We start from the raw sequence: 14,763 nt of genomic DNA, 5'->3' as shown, positions 1-14,763 counted from the left end.
TTAGAAGAAAACTCAATAGGAAAGCTCATACTTTGCTGTGAGGTACAGAGAATGGCTACCTCCCAAACAACAAAGCCCGGGAGATCCATACATGACGGCAAATCACATTAATAGCTTTTAAAGGAGTCCATAGTCAGGCTGGTCTTTTCATTTCCCTTTAAAATCCATTCTTTCTGGCAGCTTTTGTTGTCTGAGACTGCACTCTTTTCTGTTGGGATATGACCTTATGTTCTTATTAATTTGCATGACTGATCTGATTATTTCCAATGTTAGACTATTTTTGTGTGGCTTATGTTCCTTTTCCAAATGAGTATTAACATGGGTCAGGAACCTCCAGATCTTTCCCAAACAGGAGGTCTTGCACAGCAAGCAAAGGGACTTACTGGCCATACTAGGGAGAGAGTACCTTTATCAAAGAGAAGGTGGAGGGGACAGGTGACCTAGAGCTGGAAGGACAGACCAACAAGGCTGGTGTAGTTAGTTTTACTGAAACGCTAATTTTTAATCTATGCTGAACCTTTTGAGGCAGGTGGTAGCTGTGATATTTAGTATTTTTAGCAGGATTTTTCAGTCATTCTAAGCTAAACATAGAGACCAGGTATGGCCTTCAAAATGCAGCAAGATATGAGGATAAAGACAGGTATGTCATGTGAGATACAAGTTAAAAACAGGAATGTTATATTTAATCTGGCCCTAGGCAATTTTCCAGATGAATGTTTCTACTGAATACACAGTATGACCTCTGAAGATTCGGGAAAGGAGGCAGGAAGCCAAGGTAACTAGCAATCAGCTTCTTATTTAAAGGGCCACAGAAGCATTTGCCTGAAAATTCCCTTCAGGACCTTCCCCTTGGACACAGTGCATCAGCTGCAGTGGCCACCTGCAGAAAACCTCCCTGCTGGGAAGGTTGAACAACTGAATGGATTCAAGTTCCATAGTTTCCTACAAAAAGTTATACAATACAAATTTAGCTCAGATTCATCAGCTAGCTTTCTTTTGGGAATAAAAAACAACAGCCATGTACACATAGTTAAATCAGCTTTATTGAGAAGTGGTAAAAATCTGCCAATTTTAAGTGAGTGATCAAATGAATTTGACAAATGTGTACAATTGTCTCAAGGCTACCATAATTAGTCTATAAAACATTTTCATTATTGCCCCCCCTCCCATCCAAAATGTTTCTTGTGCCTTTTTGTGGTCAACTCCTAACTCATGTCCTAGCCCCTAGCAACCGCTGATCTATTTTCTATCTCTGTGGAATCATATAATATGTAGCCTTTGAACATGACTTCTTCAGATCTCCTCTTGAAAAAGGGAACTGTGGGCTCAAATTACCCACTGAGCATCATTACCAGTGGCTGTGAGGGTTTCCTACATTTTTATAATTTGGGGAACCATTGGGAATTTTGAAGAGCTGTGGTGACCTGCTTGCCTCTATAAGTGTTCCCTTGGAATTGCCAGGGGAAGGAGTTGTCTAGCTCTGGGCATCAGCCAAGCCTACCTGGCAAGACTTTCCAAACCTTGAAAGTCTCCCTGCCACTGGTTCAATGTTTCTTCTCCAATCTCTACCTCAGTGCCACAAGCATCTCTGCCTAGGTGAGTCTTGATACTAATTAATGATGTGAAGAGGTAAGAGTTTAGGATTTGGAGTCAAGCCATATTGGATTTGACTCTTGGTTCAACTGTTTACAAGCAACATGGTGTTGGGCAGGTTCTTTAATTTTTCTGGTACTCTGTTTTCTGGGTAATGGGATAAAACCACCTACCTCAGAGTCCTATTGGGTAAATTAAATAGTATCTTTATATATAAAACCCTAATATGCAAACAAACAGTCACTATAATGTGCACTGACCACCAGGGGGTGTGCACGGAACATGGTGGACGACAGCAGCAGGCAGCAGAGCTCCAAACATGGTGGGTGTTGGCCGTGGCAGGATGGTGAAGCAGGTGAGTGGGGGCGCCAGACCAAGAAGGGGCGCCAGTCACTGTCATCGGGGCGAGCCTCTGGTGGTTACTGAAAATTCTTTGCTCCCACATGACCTAGTCCCACCCAGTGCTCACACCTCCTGTCAGCGTTGGCCCCGCTTGCACCCCCTGCTCGGTGCTGTCAGCAGGTGCGAGTGGCCACTACCAGCCCCAATCGCCCCTGAGGGCTCCTTCACCTCCCCCTGCTTCTGAGGGGCTATTCAGGCAGCAGCCACAACTTGCACTCACTGACGGTGCTAGCCCCACTTACATCACTCGTGGCACTGACCCTGACCCCAATCACTCTGTACCATCAGTGTGTGGGAGCAGTGGGGGCAGGAGTGGGGCTGCTAGCAGACAGGGACCAGGAGCCTCGGTGGCAGGGGCCAGGTGGGGGCATGGAGGATGGACCAAGACCCGCCTCTGTGCCCACCACAGTCTCACAGCCCACAGTTCCTTTCAGTGTGCCTGAATTCTTGCACTAGGCCCCTAATTAAGTATATAAAGTGTTTAGCACAGTCTTTGGCACATGCTCTGTTCTGAATAGGAGTTATTATCCCTGTTTCTCATCCCTGTGGCAAGATACAAAGCTAACTGTGATCAGAGTTTACATTTCCACCCCCCTCCCCTTTAAGACTTGTTGCAATTACTGAGTCTTTAAGCAGGTGCCCCTCTGGTATGAAAGCCTTCCAAAGGCTGGAACGCCTTCTCTCTGTCTTCAACTCCACAATTGATCCTTAGAGCTTATGTTTTTCATGTTGTGACTCCAAGGGACAGAGCAACATGAGCAGCAGAAACGGAGGTGCTTTACCTTTCCTTTGAGCCACTGAAAACCTAAACAGAGGCCAACTCTCATTAAGCCTCATCCGGGAACTACACGCGTGCACGTGCTCTCCTACGTGCTTTGCTGTGGTCAATGGAACATCAATCTTCTCTAAACAGGCATTGGCATATTTTCTGTACTCTACTTTTAGTAACATATATTTATCTTATAAAGCTAGTTTGCACTGCCTGCCATAGGACTGTGCTTTCCTTCTCTTCTTGATTTGTGAGCTACTGAAAGGGAAATGACAATGCTTGGAGAGAGGGTGACTGTGTGGCCACCTTCAGGATGATGGAGGGAGGTTCTGGGTGTGAGTCCCCAGTCAACTCAAACAGATGCCGCTCCATTAAGGATGATTAGCCTCCTGCGCCCCAGAATGTTCTGGAACAACAATAGGGTGAATCGTGACACACAGAAATATAAAAGGCAGACACATTTCTCAGGAATGCTCCCAGCCAGTGGAACAGACCAGCTGGCCTGGCTCATCGATGAGCGATGCTATTTGAGCTGTCAGTTCAGTTGCCAGGCCTCACATCTGTACCTCAGGATGTGCCCACTTGTCCCTGAGATCTGCATCTGCTCCTGGAATCCATTCAAAGGGAACAGCCCTTGGAATCAAGGTCCGTGGAGGAGAAAGATGGCTTCCAGCCTGTCCAGAAGGGAGGCTTCTCTTTGGATGCCACCCCTGGACATCCTGGAACCTGTGAGCCTGGTTTCCTAGACCAGACATTGGAATATTGAAAACTAACAAACAAAAACCTTTGGTGTGTTTGGGGACTTCTAAGTGGTTTTTCTGGAGTTTTGTGTATGGGAAGGATGAGGATGGAATGATGAACAGGGGCCAGGGTTTATATGACATCAAAGGAGTTTGGTCCTTTAGCCGCCACACAGGAAATGTATGCCGAACCCCAAGGTTTTCCAATCCCCTCTCTTTTAGTTAGTTTCTACCAGCTCATGTGCTCCTTTTGGTTGTGGCCTATATTGTGCTTATGTCAGTATTACCAGTGACCTACTCTTTCACCTGTGGCTGTCATCCATCAAAATTCAATGTAGGAACAGAAATACCTGCTTTGAACTGGGGTGCTGTTGCTAGCTGCCACATAAGAGAAACATCACTATCCCAGTGACTTTGTAAATAGCAGGTTTTCCCCTTCACTTCAGTGACCACTGCTTTCACCATTTTGCCCTTGGTTGCTGCTTCTATAATATCTGCCTCATCCCCAACACCTTTCTTCCCCATCACATGCCAGCTGTGGTTTGGTCTGGGATCACTCTGATGGGAGAGAGCTACTCTTCCAAGACGACTCTCTTCTAAATGGCGACTCAGGTACCCAGGCTCATTTCATTTCATCTTGTGGCCCCACCATTATGACCCATAACTCCCAAGGTCATTGTGCTTGCCTGCATCAGACAAATAGAAGGGAGAAGAGCATGGAGGGTCTTAGGTGGAGATTGTTTAGTACAGGTCTGAAGGGGGTGTCCGACACACCCACTCACTATTCGCTAATATAGGTCCACACTCAGCTGCAAAAGAACCTGGGAAACATTTAGTTAGCTGGGTACACAGAAGAAAAGAAATGGGTTGTAAGGAGAAAGGATTTAATGCAGAGCATTAAGTGCTTACAAATCATGGAAAGGCTGGAGGAATGGCAGCCAAAGGTTGCCATGTAACATTTATCTTTGAGGTCACACCCCTGCCATCAACCCAGAAGTCAAGAAACTGCGTCTGCCACTGGTATCATCGCCACACCCTCCAAACTGGTTCCAAGACATTGGAACACGGAGTCCATCTGCTGCCATCACTCACCTCTGCTGTGTTGGGAGCCAGCAGAGTTGAGGCAAGCAACTCAGTCTTAAGGAAATAGAATTAAGTTCCTTCTAGCAGAAGTTATGTGGTGCCCTGAGGGCTTGGCCAGAAGATAAGATAACCTGCAGCTTAGCATCTCCTGTCTTCCTGCCTCTTCCCCTTCCTGATCCTCCCCCCTAGATGGCCCAGCCTTGGAATGTTGCACCTTGGAATGTCACACTGCCCCCTGGCAGTTAGCCAATCCTGTGTTGCCAGGTACCAAAGACCCCTCTGCATGGGCGGCCCTGCCCCCCTTTGTCTCTGCTGTATAAATACAGCCATTTCAGAGAATAAAATCGGAGCTTGATCAGAACCTTGTCTTGCTCCCATTCTTTCGCGTTCCTTGTTTGCCTCATTCTCTTAGGTGGTTCCTGCGGGCCCCCGTTGTTGTCCCGCAGGCCGGGACACTGCTGGTGCCCCCTTACCCACTAGCACACCTGGTAAGCCTTCCACTTTTCAAGGTTTATACTGTAAAGTGGATCTCACTGAATAAACCTAAAATAAGCCAAAAAACTGGATCTGTCCAGGAGACTGGAAAATGTAATTTGATGTTTCCCTGCCCTGCAATATAAGGAGAGAGGTTGAAAATTGATGCCAGTGACAATAGACAATGTCTGGCAGCAGCCTCATTTGGTGGCTACTGCTCTCACTATCTCTACTGCTTTGTATCTTGCTCATTGTGTGTCTGGTGACTCTTCTGTTAGCACCTCCTTCATCCCCTCATGACATGTCACTTTTTTCTTTTTTTTCAATGTTCACACCGATTGGTGGCTTTGCCTGATGCCACCAGAGGGGGATGAGGGTGGGGGGAGAGAATTTCTCCTCTAACAGTGGCCACTCTGAATAAACTTCTAAAGGGGAGTTGGTTTTTGCAGTTTTGTAGTTCCTCTGACAACTCCATCAGAGTTGTTGGAATGTATTTCGATGGTGAATGCATCACAGGAATCCACTAGGACAGGCCTGGGCTCCTCAATTCCTTTTTGAGGATAGAATACAAATCTCTTCTATTTGTGGAATGATCCAGAAACTTCCAGAAGTTGGAGTATGCCAGGTCTCTCATTTTTCTCTCTGTTCATCATCCCTGAAATATTGGCTGATATTTCCCCCCAGCAGTCTTAGAGGTCCTCTGGCTGACAGGCTGTGTTTGGGAGGTGATGTTCTACCCGGAACCCCAGGGGTGATTGTGCAGAGAGACACCACAGGGCCGTCAACCAGCTCTGATCTTCTACTGAGGAAAATCTGGGTTAGAATGGGAGTGTGGGCTTCCTTCCCAATGACACCACACAGTGTGTTGGTTTTCTCAGAACTATCCTGGGCAGGGCTGCACCGCAAGGCCCCACAAAGACCATCTGCTGCTTGCTGGAGTCCTGGTGACAGGTTTTCTAGCAAAATCTCAGAAGTCACTGAGTGAAGACAGAACTGCCCCGGAGAGGAGGAATTCTGGCAGCATCAGTTCAGGGAATTAGTTTGGGAAAGAAACTTTATAATAACAGTGTTCTAGTTCCTGCTGAATAAAACATTTGGAGAGCTTTTCTTTTCCCAGCAGAAAAATAAAATACTCCAGTGGCAATAGAATGATTGCTCTTTTTAAATGTTGTGTTTAATAAAAATCAGATGATTGCAGTCATTTGACCTCTACACTGCTCTCCCTCTTGATCTTGTACCTGGCATCCTATAGGCACACGTGGGACATCATGTCCTGGGGCTGCACCAGGCTCTCTCAATTAAGCAGATGGAGAAACAGTCATTTGAGTGAATGGGGCATGAGCCCAGAAAAGGTACAACCAGCTGCAAACAGACCAGTAAATATGGTTGCTACACATCTGGTAGGCAGTTCCTCAGTGGTGCAGCTAATGGTGCTGGTATTTAAGTGGCCATTAGTAGACTCCGGATTCTGTGCACACAATTAAGTACCCTGGAAGCTCTCTCAGTGCTGCTCTGCTCTCATTTGGCTGCAGATCCGGCCAGCAGCAGAGCGCGCATTTGCATGGCTGTCACCATTGCCTGAGGGAGAGAGAAAGTTCATTTTATCAGCTGGAGAGAGGTTTTAAAGTGGGCCCTGCACCAGTGGGGCATCTCAGAGGTGAGACTTCTCAGAGCTGATATGTACCTTGGCCCTCTCCTGTGGGGTGGAGAATGCCAGTCTGGCATACCATCCATTTCTAGTGTCTGGCTCTCATTAACCCCGAATCAACAAAACCTAGAGCCTGTTAATCCTAGTGATTCAACATTCTTGCGTGCCAGGCTATTCCTTTCAAACCTCTGGCAAAGTGTAGAGGGGAGGTGCTTTTTCCTTCTGAGGCCTCACCTGTTCAGAGAACTGAGCTGGCTCTGTCAACCTTGCCAACCTCTTGTAAGATCCGAGGATCCCTGTTGGTTGCTGAGAGCCACTCCATTGCCTTAGAGATTTGTTTACAGTTAAAATGCAAATATCTTTGGCCAAGGTATTTATTCAGCATTGGTGTTTTTGCTTCTTTTTTTTTTTTTTCCACCTTGCCTGAGAAGTTAGAATAATAGAGAGTTTAGAGATTCTGAGGAAGGGGAGCTGAGTGTAGATGAGGGACATCTTTGACAGTTTATAGGACAGGAAAAGTGGAACAATGGCAAGAAGACACACTTTATCTACCTTTGCTGACCCACTTCCACCTCCTGCCCCTAAAAAAAGCTCTTGCACTTTAATTCTTCTTCTTCTTAGGTATTATTAAAAACAGCCACCACCTCTACCACCATGTCCTAATATGCTACATACTGCCCCAAGGTGACATCTTGTTGGGCCAGTCTGGGTTATGCTTTGCTGTCCTGGTGTAATTATTCATAGTGCACCCCCCGCCCCGGCCCCCTGCTTTGAATTGTGTTCATGTAGTCACCCTATTTGTAGGCACCTCATAGGAAAATGCCATTTGTTTTGTCTCTTTTGTTTAATCTCTTAAGTTTTTTCTTGTTTTGGGGGAGCAGCAAAAAGACACATGCTTCTACTTTCACACAGCAATTCAGTGACAAGGAGAAACGTGAGTCGATTGGGAAAAACATCAAGGCAAGCCTAAAAGAAATCCAGCTGCACAAAGATGCAGATTGCAGTGGGCCATCGTTCCCAGGTTCCTCCTCAGGCCCCAGTGCTCACTGGCCATTCAGCACCATCGCTGCCTCCTCGGGGAGAAGCTTTGGGAAGCTGGCGTGCGGGGCTGGGCTCTTGATGACCCGGTGGTATGAATAGAACTTTTAGGGTACAGCATGCTAATGATGTGGCTATGTGGTGGGGGCAGCATGTGACAGAGGGACTCACTGAGGTAGGTCACAGTCTCTTTTGCTGCCAGCCCAGCAGTAAAGCAAAGGCTGGCACTCCACCTGGCTGCCTCCACTGGGAAGAAGGCTTCTTGGAATTAGGGAGGATGGGCTGAGCATGGGCTTGGGAAGCTTGCTCTGATGGACTGATCTGTGTCCCAATCCCAGGTTGTTTGGAGATCTGTACACGCACGCACGCACACATACACACACACACACACACACACACACACCCTCTTTCACCCACAGTATTTACTAAATAGTAGGCACTCAACGTATGGCATATAGATGGGAGGTGTTAGTGTGGCATCATGGAAACAGATCTGGTTTGGGGGGCAATCCAACTTGGTTTTCAAATCCTCCCAGCTCTATGATTTACTGGCTGTGTTTCCTCAAATTTCTTAAACTTTCTGAGTCTCAGTCTCCTCAACTATGAAGTATGGTCATTGTGAGGATGAACTGATAAAACATCTCCCAGTCCTGAGCTTCAGGGGAGACCCATATGATCATTCCATAAATGGCAGTCACCAACATTTCCTCATTCTTGCTTCAGCTCTAGTTTTAAGAACCTTTAAGTTGAGCAGGAGGAGGCTCCCAGAAGAGGAAAATGTACTCTCTTCCGGCCATGGGAGCATGCCCGCAGTCCACCTTTTATTTAGTTACAGATTTCATATTCCTTACTGGCAGCACCCAGGCCTGACCCGACTCACCCCACTCCATATATGCCATCGGGGCCCAGCCTATGCCTGGCCTCTGACTGGCATACGGATAATCACTGCTACTGCTGCTGAATGAAGAAGTGACGTTGGTGGGGAGCAGGGCGAGTGCTCCGTTTGCCAGGGGCCATGGAGCTCCGAGGGATGTTTTGGTTCTTTGAGGTTCCTGCAGGCAAATCCTGTAGAGATTTATCATAAGAGTTTGTCTCTCAAAGACGCTGCTGAGGGCCTGCTTCTCTTTCTGTTCCCTGCTGTCCCCAAACAATAAGAGGACAATAAGATCTGTCCCCTGGAAAATGGCCTGCTCTTGGCCCGTTTCTGTTGTGCATTCTCCGCGTTTGGCCTTGACTCTCCTGTGTTCTGTGCTGTGAGCAGAATATCAATTGGTCAGGGGAAGCAGCAAGCCAGGTCCTGTCAGCGCAGTGTGCGCACCATCAGGGGAAGTCATGCTACATGCACGGAAAATAACTTCCTTTTCTCCATTTGTAAATTAGCTCAGGATCCCTGGGATTATGAGCCCCTATTCCCATAGATAGTGCTTTTAAAGGAACAAGTAAAACCACCAACAACAAAGGAATCAGAATGCAGCTCTCTTAGCAGCTCCAAAGAGCAAGCATGGGTAGGAACACAATCTGACAATCCTTAGGGCACTCTGAATTCTCCCCTCTCCCTGACCCCACCTTTTCTCCTTAGCATCACCCCTACTTTGGCTGCTTTATCATGAAAAGCTTGTACTAAGCCTCGTAATCTCTTTTGGGGCTGCCTGGCTAGAGGGAAGAAGAGGGTCCCTCCTTTCTAGAGGAGGAAAGTCACACAAAATGTTGGATTTCTGTGCTTGCTGGTCTACCAGACTTTTCAGAAACAGGTTTATACTTTATATGACTTTGTCATAGAAGCATTGATCATCAGAGCAGGAAATAAATGAACCAAAGCATCCCCCAACTGACTTTTTTATTTTTATTTTTTATCCCAGAGATAAGGAAACTGAGACCCAGAGAAAGTAAGTGACTCGCCCAAGGTCCTCACTCAGGTGAGTATGACTGTGCTTCTGTTTCATTGCTTTGCCTATTGAAGAAACAGACTTAGGGCTCCTGAGGGGGAAAATGGGCATATGTCCCCATTTCATTTTCTTCCAGAGTGAAAAACACATTCCTATTTGTTCTTAATCTATTTGTAAACTCTAATGACTAGTTCTAGTATTAAGTCCTTGACATAATTTACTTAACTAGCTAATTGCCAATAATGAAAAGTAGTTTTCTTTGACCTTTTATACTCCATGTTCCTCCCACACAGAAAAGAAGTCCCAATCATCAGCGATTTGGTGACATTGGCATAAAAGGTAAATTACTTGGCAGAAAACCAGAGTCCAATTCTGGAAGGTCATGCTTTTCTCTACTAAACATCCAGCATTCCTTTATAAAGCAAAATATAGAAGGAAAAGGACGTTTTGGGATTGAAAGCATTACACACACCTATATATTCACTGAGCGCAGTGGGGAGTTAACCTGGTAAGTAAGTGTAGGGAGACTGGAGCTTCAGGGGCCTGACTTCAAGTCTTGCCTCCCCACTATCTAAGAAGAAGGACTTTGCGCAAAGAACCTGCCTCTGAACCTCTGTTTTCTCAGCTGCAACATTTTATTTTGTAGAGTTGTTATGAGGGATAAGTGGATTGCCACATTCAAAGTTCTAAATAGTGTATATGGCACATAGTAAGTCCTTGATAATTGTTATTATTGTTGTTCATACGGACTTATGGAAAAATATGAAAGTTTGTAAAAGTATGAAGAAATGTTGCCTCAATTTCATTCCTCTGAATTTGCTACTCTTTCCATTGTGGAATCATCATAATAGAATGGGTACATAATTTAGGAGGCTGCTTTTATTCAGTTAGCATTCTTTTGTGAATATCTTCCCTTCTTTTTTGAACACATGATTTTTAATGTCTACAAAATATTTCATAAATAGACATACCATAATTTATTTAACTACCCATTATTGCAAGTTAGTTTTCTTTCCCACCCCCCCCCCTTTTTTTTTTATAAACATCCTGGCATATAAATCTTTGTCTGCACTTTTCATCACTTTCTTGGGATAGATTTCTAGAAGTAAAATTATTGGGTCAAAACATGACAGAATCTTGATTCAAACTGGCAAGCTGCTTTACAAAAAGATGCAGTGCTTACTTTTAAAGCTCATTCTTCAAAGCTGCACACATCAACATTTCCCAATAGTCTGTTTTGTTTTGTGTTTTTTTGTATGTGTGTGTATGTGTGTGTGTGTGTGTGTTAAAAAGGGTAGACAAATAGTTAACTAATATTCTTGTTCAATCAAGAGTTGATTTCCTTCTGCTTCTACTCCTAGGCTGCCTTGGGAATGTCCCTGATTTGAGAGTCCTTTTGGAGAGTTACCCAAACCTGACCTGACCTCATGATCTCAGCTTATCTAATTCAGTCTTCTGACCAGTGAAATGGCACCCTCCATCATACTCATCTTAAAAAGCTTTCAGAACAGCTGGGCCCATGGGTTCTTTGCTCAGTGTATTGCTGTATGGGTAATGCCTCTCATTTGCTCAAAATTACTGCTTAAGTTTAACCCCCAAATCCTCAGCCAATTTGGTCTTGTTAAACAGTGCTCTCCAGGGGCATGTCTTCTCTCCACACTGTGTGGGCCATAATGTCAGAGGGGTGCCCTGACTGTATTTCTCTGGGTTCAGCACAGGAAATGTTTGCTACATGGCACAAATATTAAGCTTCTTCTCAAGCTACTCTATGTTAGATCTAGAATCTTCACCTTTGCTGGAATCTTCACCCTTTCTAGTCTCATTGCCCTGCCACCACCACCTCCTCCCTTCCCCGATATCAATATCAGGGCTCCTGTTCTTTCTGCCTCAAGTGCCGCCTACTTATTAATTGGTCTCTTTGTTGTCAACCTCTTCCTCCTACAACCTGTCCTAGATGCCAGATTAACGCTCCTTAAACATAGTTCTGGGGCTGCCGCTCTTCACTGATGACCAGTTTAAGTACACTCTCAAGGCCACCTATTGTGTAGACTGTCTCCTGATTGGCCCATGTCACTTTCCAGCGAAACCATATTACTTGCTGTTTCCTAAATGGTCCCAATCCTAGCCAGTCATTGTTTCCCACTGTCTTAATTGTCTCCCTACCCGTATGTCTCTCTTGAAATTTCATCTATCAGTGCTAATCCCAAATACCCATATGTAAAGCTTGTCTTAATGCCTCTTCACTGGAATGAAAGCTCGCCCACCATAAAAATAAGGCACATTAGTTCCCTTTTCTCAGTTTCCCTCATAAATGATTTTCTAATCTTCCCTTTGTCTCGTTCGTGGTAGATAATAAAGATTACCTACCTTTATTATCTCTTATTATTTCATCTTCGCTTTGTCCCAATCTCTGTAGGTAATAAACTCCTGGAAGGCAGGACAGTGCTTGCCTCCTAGCACTGTATCCCTTACATCACCATGAGTGGGCCTTGTACATGGCGGACACTCGTTCTGAGACAGATGTTCTCAGATACAGCCCTCCTCTCACGCTGCCATGGAGTGGGAGCAGCACAGCTGCCTGGATTTACTGCTTTTCCCAGGAGAGGCAATTATAATGCTTTATCTTCCCTCTTTGGCTTTCAGCCAGTGGCTCTATATCTAGTCTTTAATTTTCTTTTGTTTAAAGGGATGTTCTGTCCACTCAGTCAAAGCAAAATAATGATGGTAAGGAAAATTGCTGCTACTTATCAAAAGCCTACTACGTGCTAGACACTGTGCTTTTCACTGTGCTAGACACTGTGGATCTCACTTATTAATGTTCATAAAAACCTGATAAACCAGATATTGTTATCCTACTTTGTGAATGAGAAAATTGCAGCTCAGAGAGGTTAAAAATATACCCAAAGCATAACATAAGGCCTGTGATCACCAGGAAGCATCTTATGTGTATACAATGCCAAAAGAACAAAGCACTTTGGTGAATCATATCTTAATAGTAGATTAGAGTTGGAGCAAGAGTTGAACCAAGATCTATTGGTTTAAATTGTTTTCAGTAAGTATGTTCTACCAGAAAAGGATGACGTAAGGATGGGCTGGATGTCAGCCTCTGGCTCACTTTTCCTGAGATCTAACACCCTGAGGTTTTCAGTGGGGGGAGTGCATACTTCTATTGCAGCTTAATTATGCTAAGCCCCTAGTTCCTCTTCATCCTGTGGCAGCGCCTAGCCTAGGAGAGGACAGGAAAAGGTGAAGCCTCTCCTGTGTGCTGCTCTTGAGTGAGATCTTTGACTCTATACATACTCAGGCTTCTCCCAGAGCTCTCTAGAGCTTCTAGATCTATTACTGAATCAAGAGGCAAAGTATTCTCTTTGACATTACATTTTGGGAAACCCGATTCCTTGCTACACTCTTCCCCTGAGCAAGTCATCTGCTTGCTCAGGGGAAGGCAGTTGAAAACGGTGTTGTATATGCCAAGATTAAAATAATATCAAATGTATTTACTTTAGGCATCAAAACTGGGTGTGTTGGCATAATTCAATGTTATTTTTTAAAGAACTCTAGAAAACAGCATACTAACATAATGCTTGAAATAAAATAGCTATTTAATAGGCATTAATTAGATAAGTAAATGAATGAATTCAGGAATATAGGAATGAATGAATGTTATTTTTATGGCAAGCAATAGGCAAAAATGGTATCTTCCAATTATTAGCAGCATGACTTTGGGTAACTTATTCTGAGGCTCAATTTTGCCAAGTGTAAAATGGTGATGCTAATACCTGTTGTCAAGAACTGTGAAATGACTTAAATTTTACTTGACTTTCAGCTTCCTTGTTAGCCTGCCACAGTTTCAAAGTTGCTGGGAGAGGACGTGGACTTTTGGGTCAGATACACGACTTCATTACTCATGGAACAGCAAAACATGAACATAATATTTGTATAAGTTCCCCTGGCCGTGCTCAGATGGATGGCTATACACATAGCCAGCTGTGTAATAGGAAAGAAACTCCACTCTTAGAGTCCTAAATTTATAAAGGGCAGCAAGCATGCTATCCCTATCTTTGCAGGCTGTTTGCTAATGTCCTCCAGAAGACATTCTGGAACAAAGGGAGCTATTGCTTTGCTTGTAGGACATACAGGAATCCATGAGACCCATGAAGAATTGTGTCCCTCAAAAACCTTGTGGATCTTTTAAAAAATGATTAAATGATCTATCATTCTGTGTTAATTAGGATAATTCAGGTTATGCTTCAGTAACAAATTTCTTTAACCTAAACTTCCAAAGAAGTATTTCTTGCTAATGTCACTCACTAGTGGAAAACAGGCTGGGAACTCTGTTCTAAGTTATGCTCATTCTTGGTCCCAGGGTGAAGGAGGTCTCATGATGTGGCACATTGCCATGGCAGAGGGAAAGTGTGTCACATAACATTCTGGCTCCTAAAACTCTATCTCAGAAGCAACATACATCACTTCTGCTCACATGCACTGTCCTAAACAAGCTAGGTTTAACCTAACTTGAGGGGGAAGAGAAGTATGCCCAGAAGAAGAACCAAAAGTATTTATTGGGTAGGCAGCACAAAATACTACTACACAAACCCGAAGTCTTTGCATAAGGCCTGGCACATTCAAAATGGAAAATTTTCTTTACCACTCCTGGTGTAGTTTGGGCAGACTCAGAAGTGTGGGTCTTTGGTTTAGAAGAAATTCACAGTGGTCACGGATTCATATGTTTTTCTGGCTATCCATGGCTGTGGTCAAGAAAATGTGCAGATTCCCCAACATAAAGTTGTGTCCAAGCTTGTACATGAAATTAATCAATAGTTATTACTAACATATATTCAAATCTACGATTTTGTTGGTCAACATTTAAAAGGAGGAACATATAATTTCTCCCAATTCCCAATGATTGCACTAATTGAGATAATAACTAGATTGAGAAAGAGAAGAAAAATTTTGATTTTTACTCATGATACAATGCAACCACAGATTCAATAGCAAGAATACTTTCTGACTTAAACTCGTCCCCCTATTTGACTAGAAACTACACTGAATGTTGTAGAATGAAATAAAGATTATGGATCATCATGGCCTCCATGCTTTAGAGTTGATTTTTTTAATGCCATATGGGTC

The sequence above is a fragment of the Pipistrellus hanaki genome (assembly GCF_964339955.1).
Source record: "Pipistrellus hanaki genome assembly, chromosome: 3".
NCBI classification, from domain to species: Eukaryota; Metazoa; Chordata; class Mammalia; order Chiroptera; family Vespertilionidae; genus Pipistrellus; species Pipistrellus hanaki.
This window is presented reverse-complemented; position numbering follows the sequence as displayed.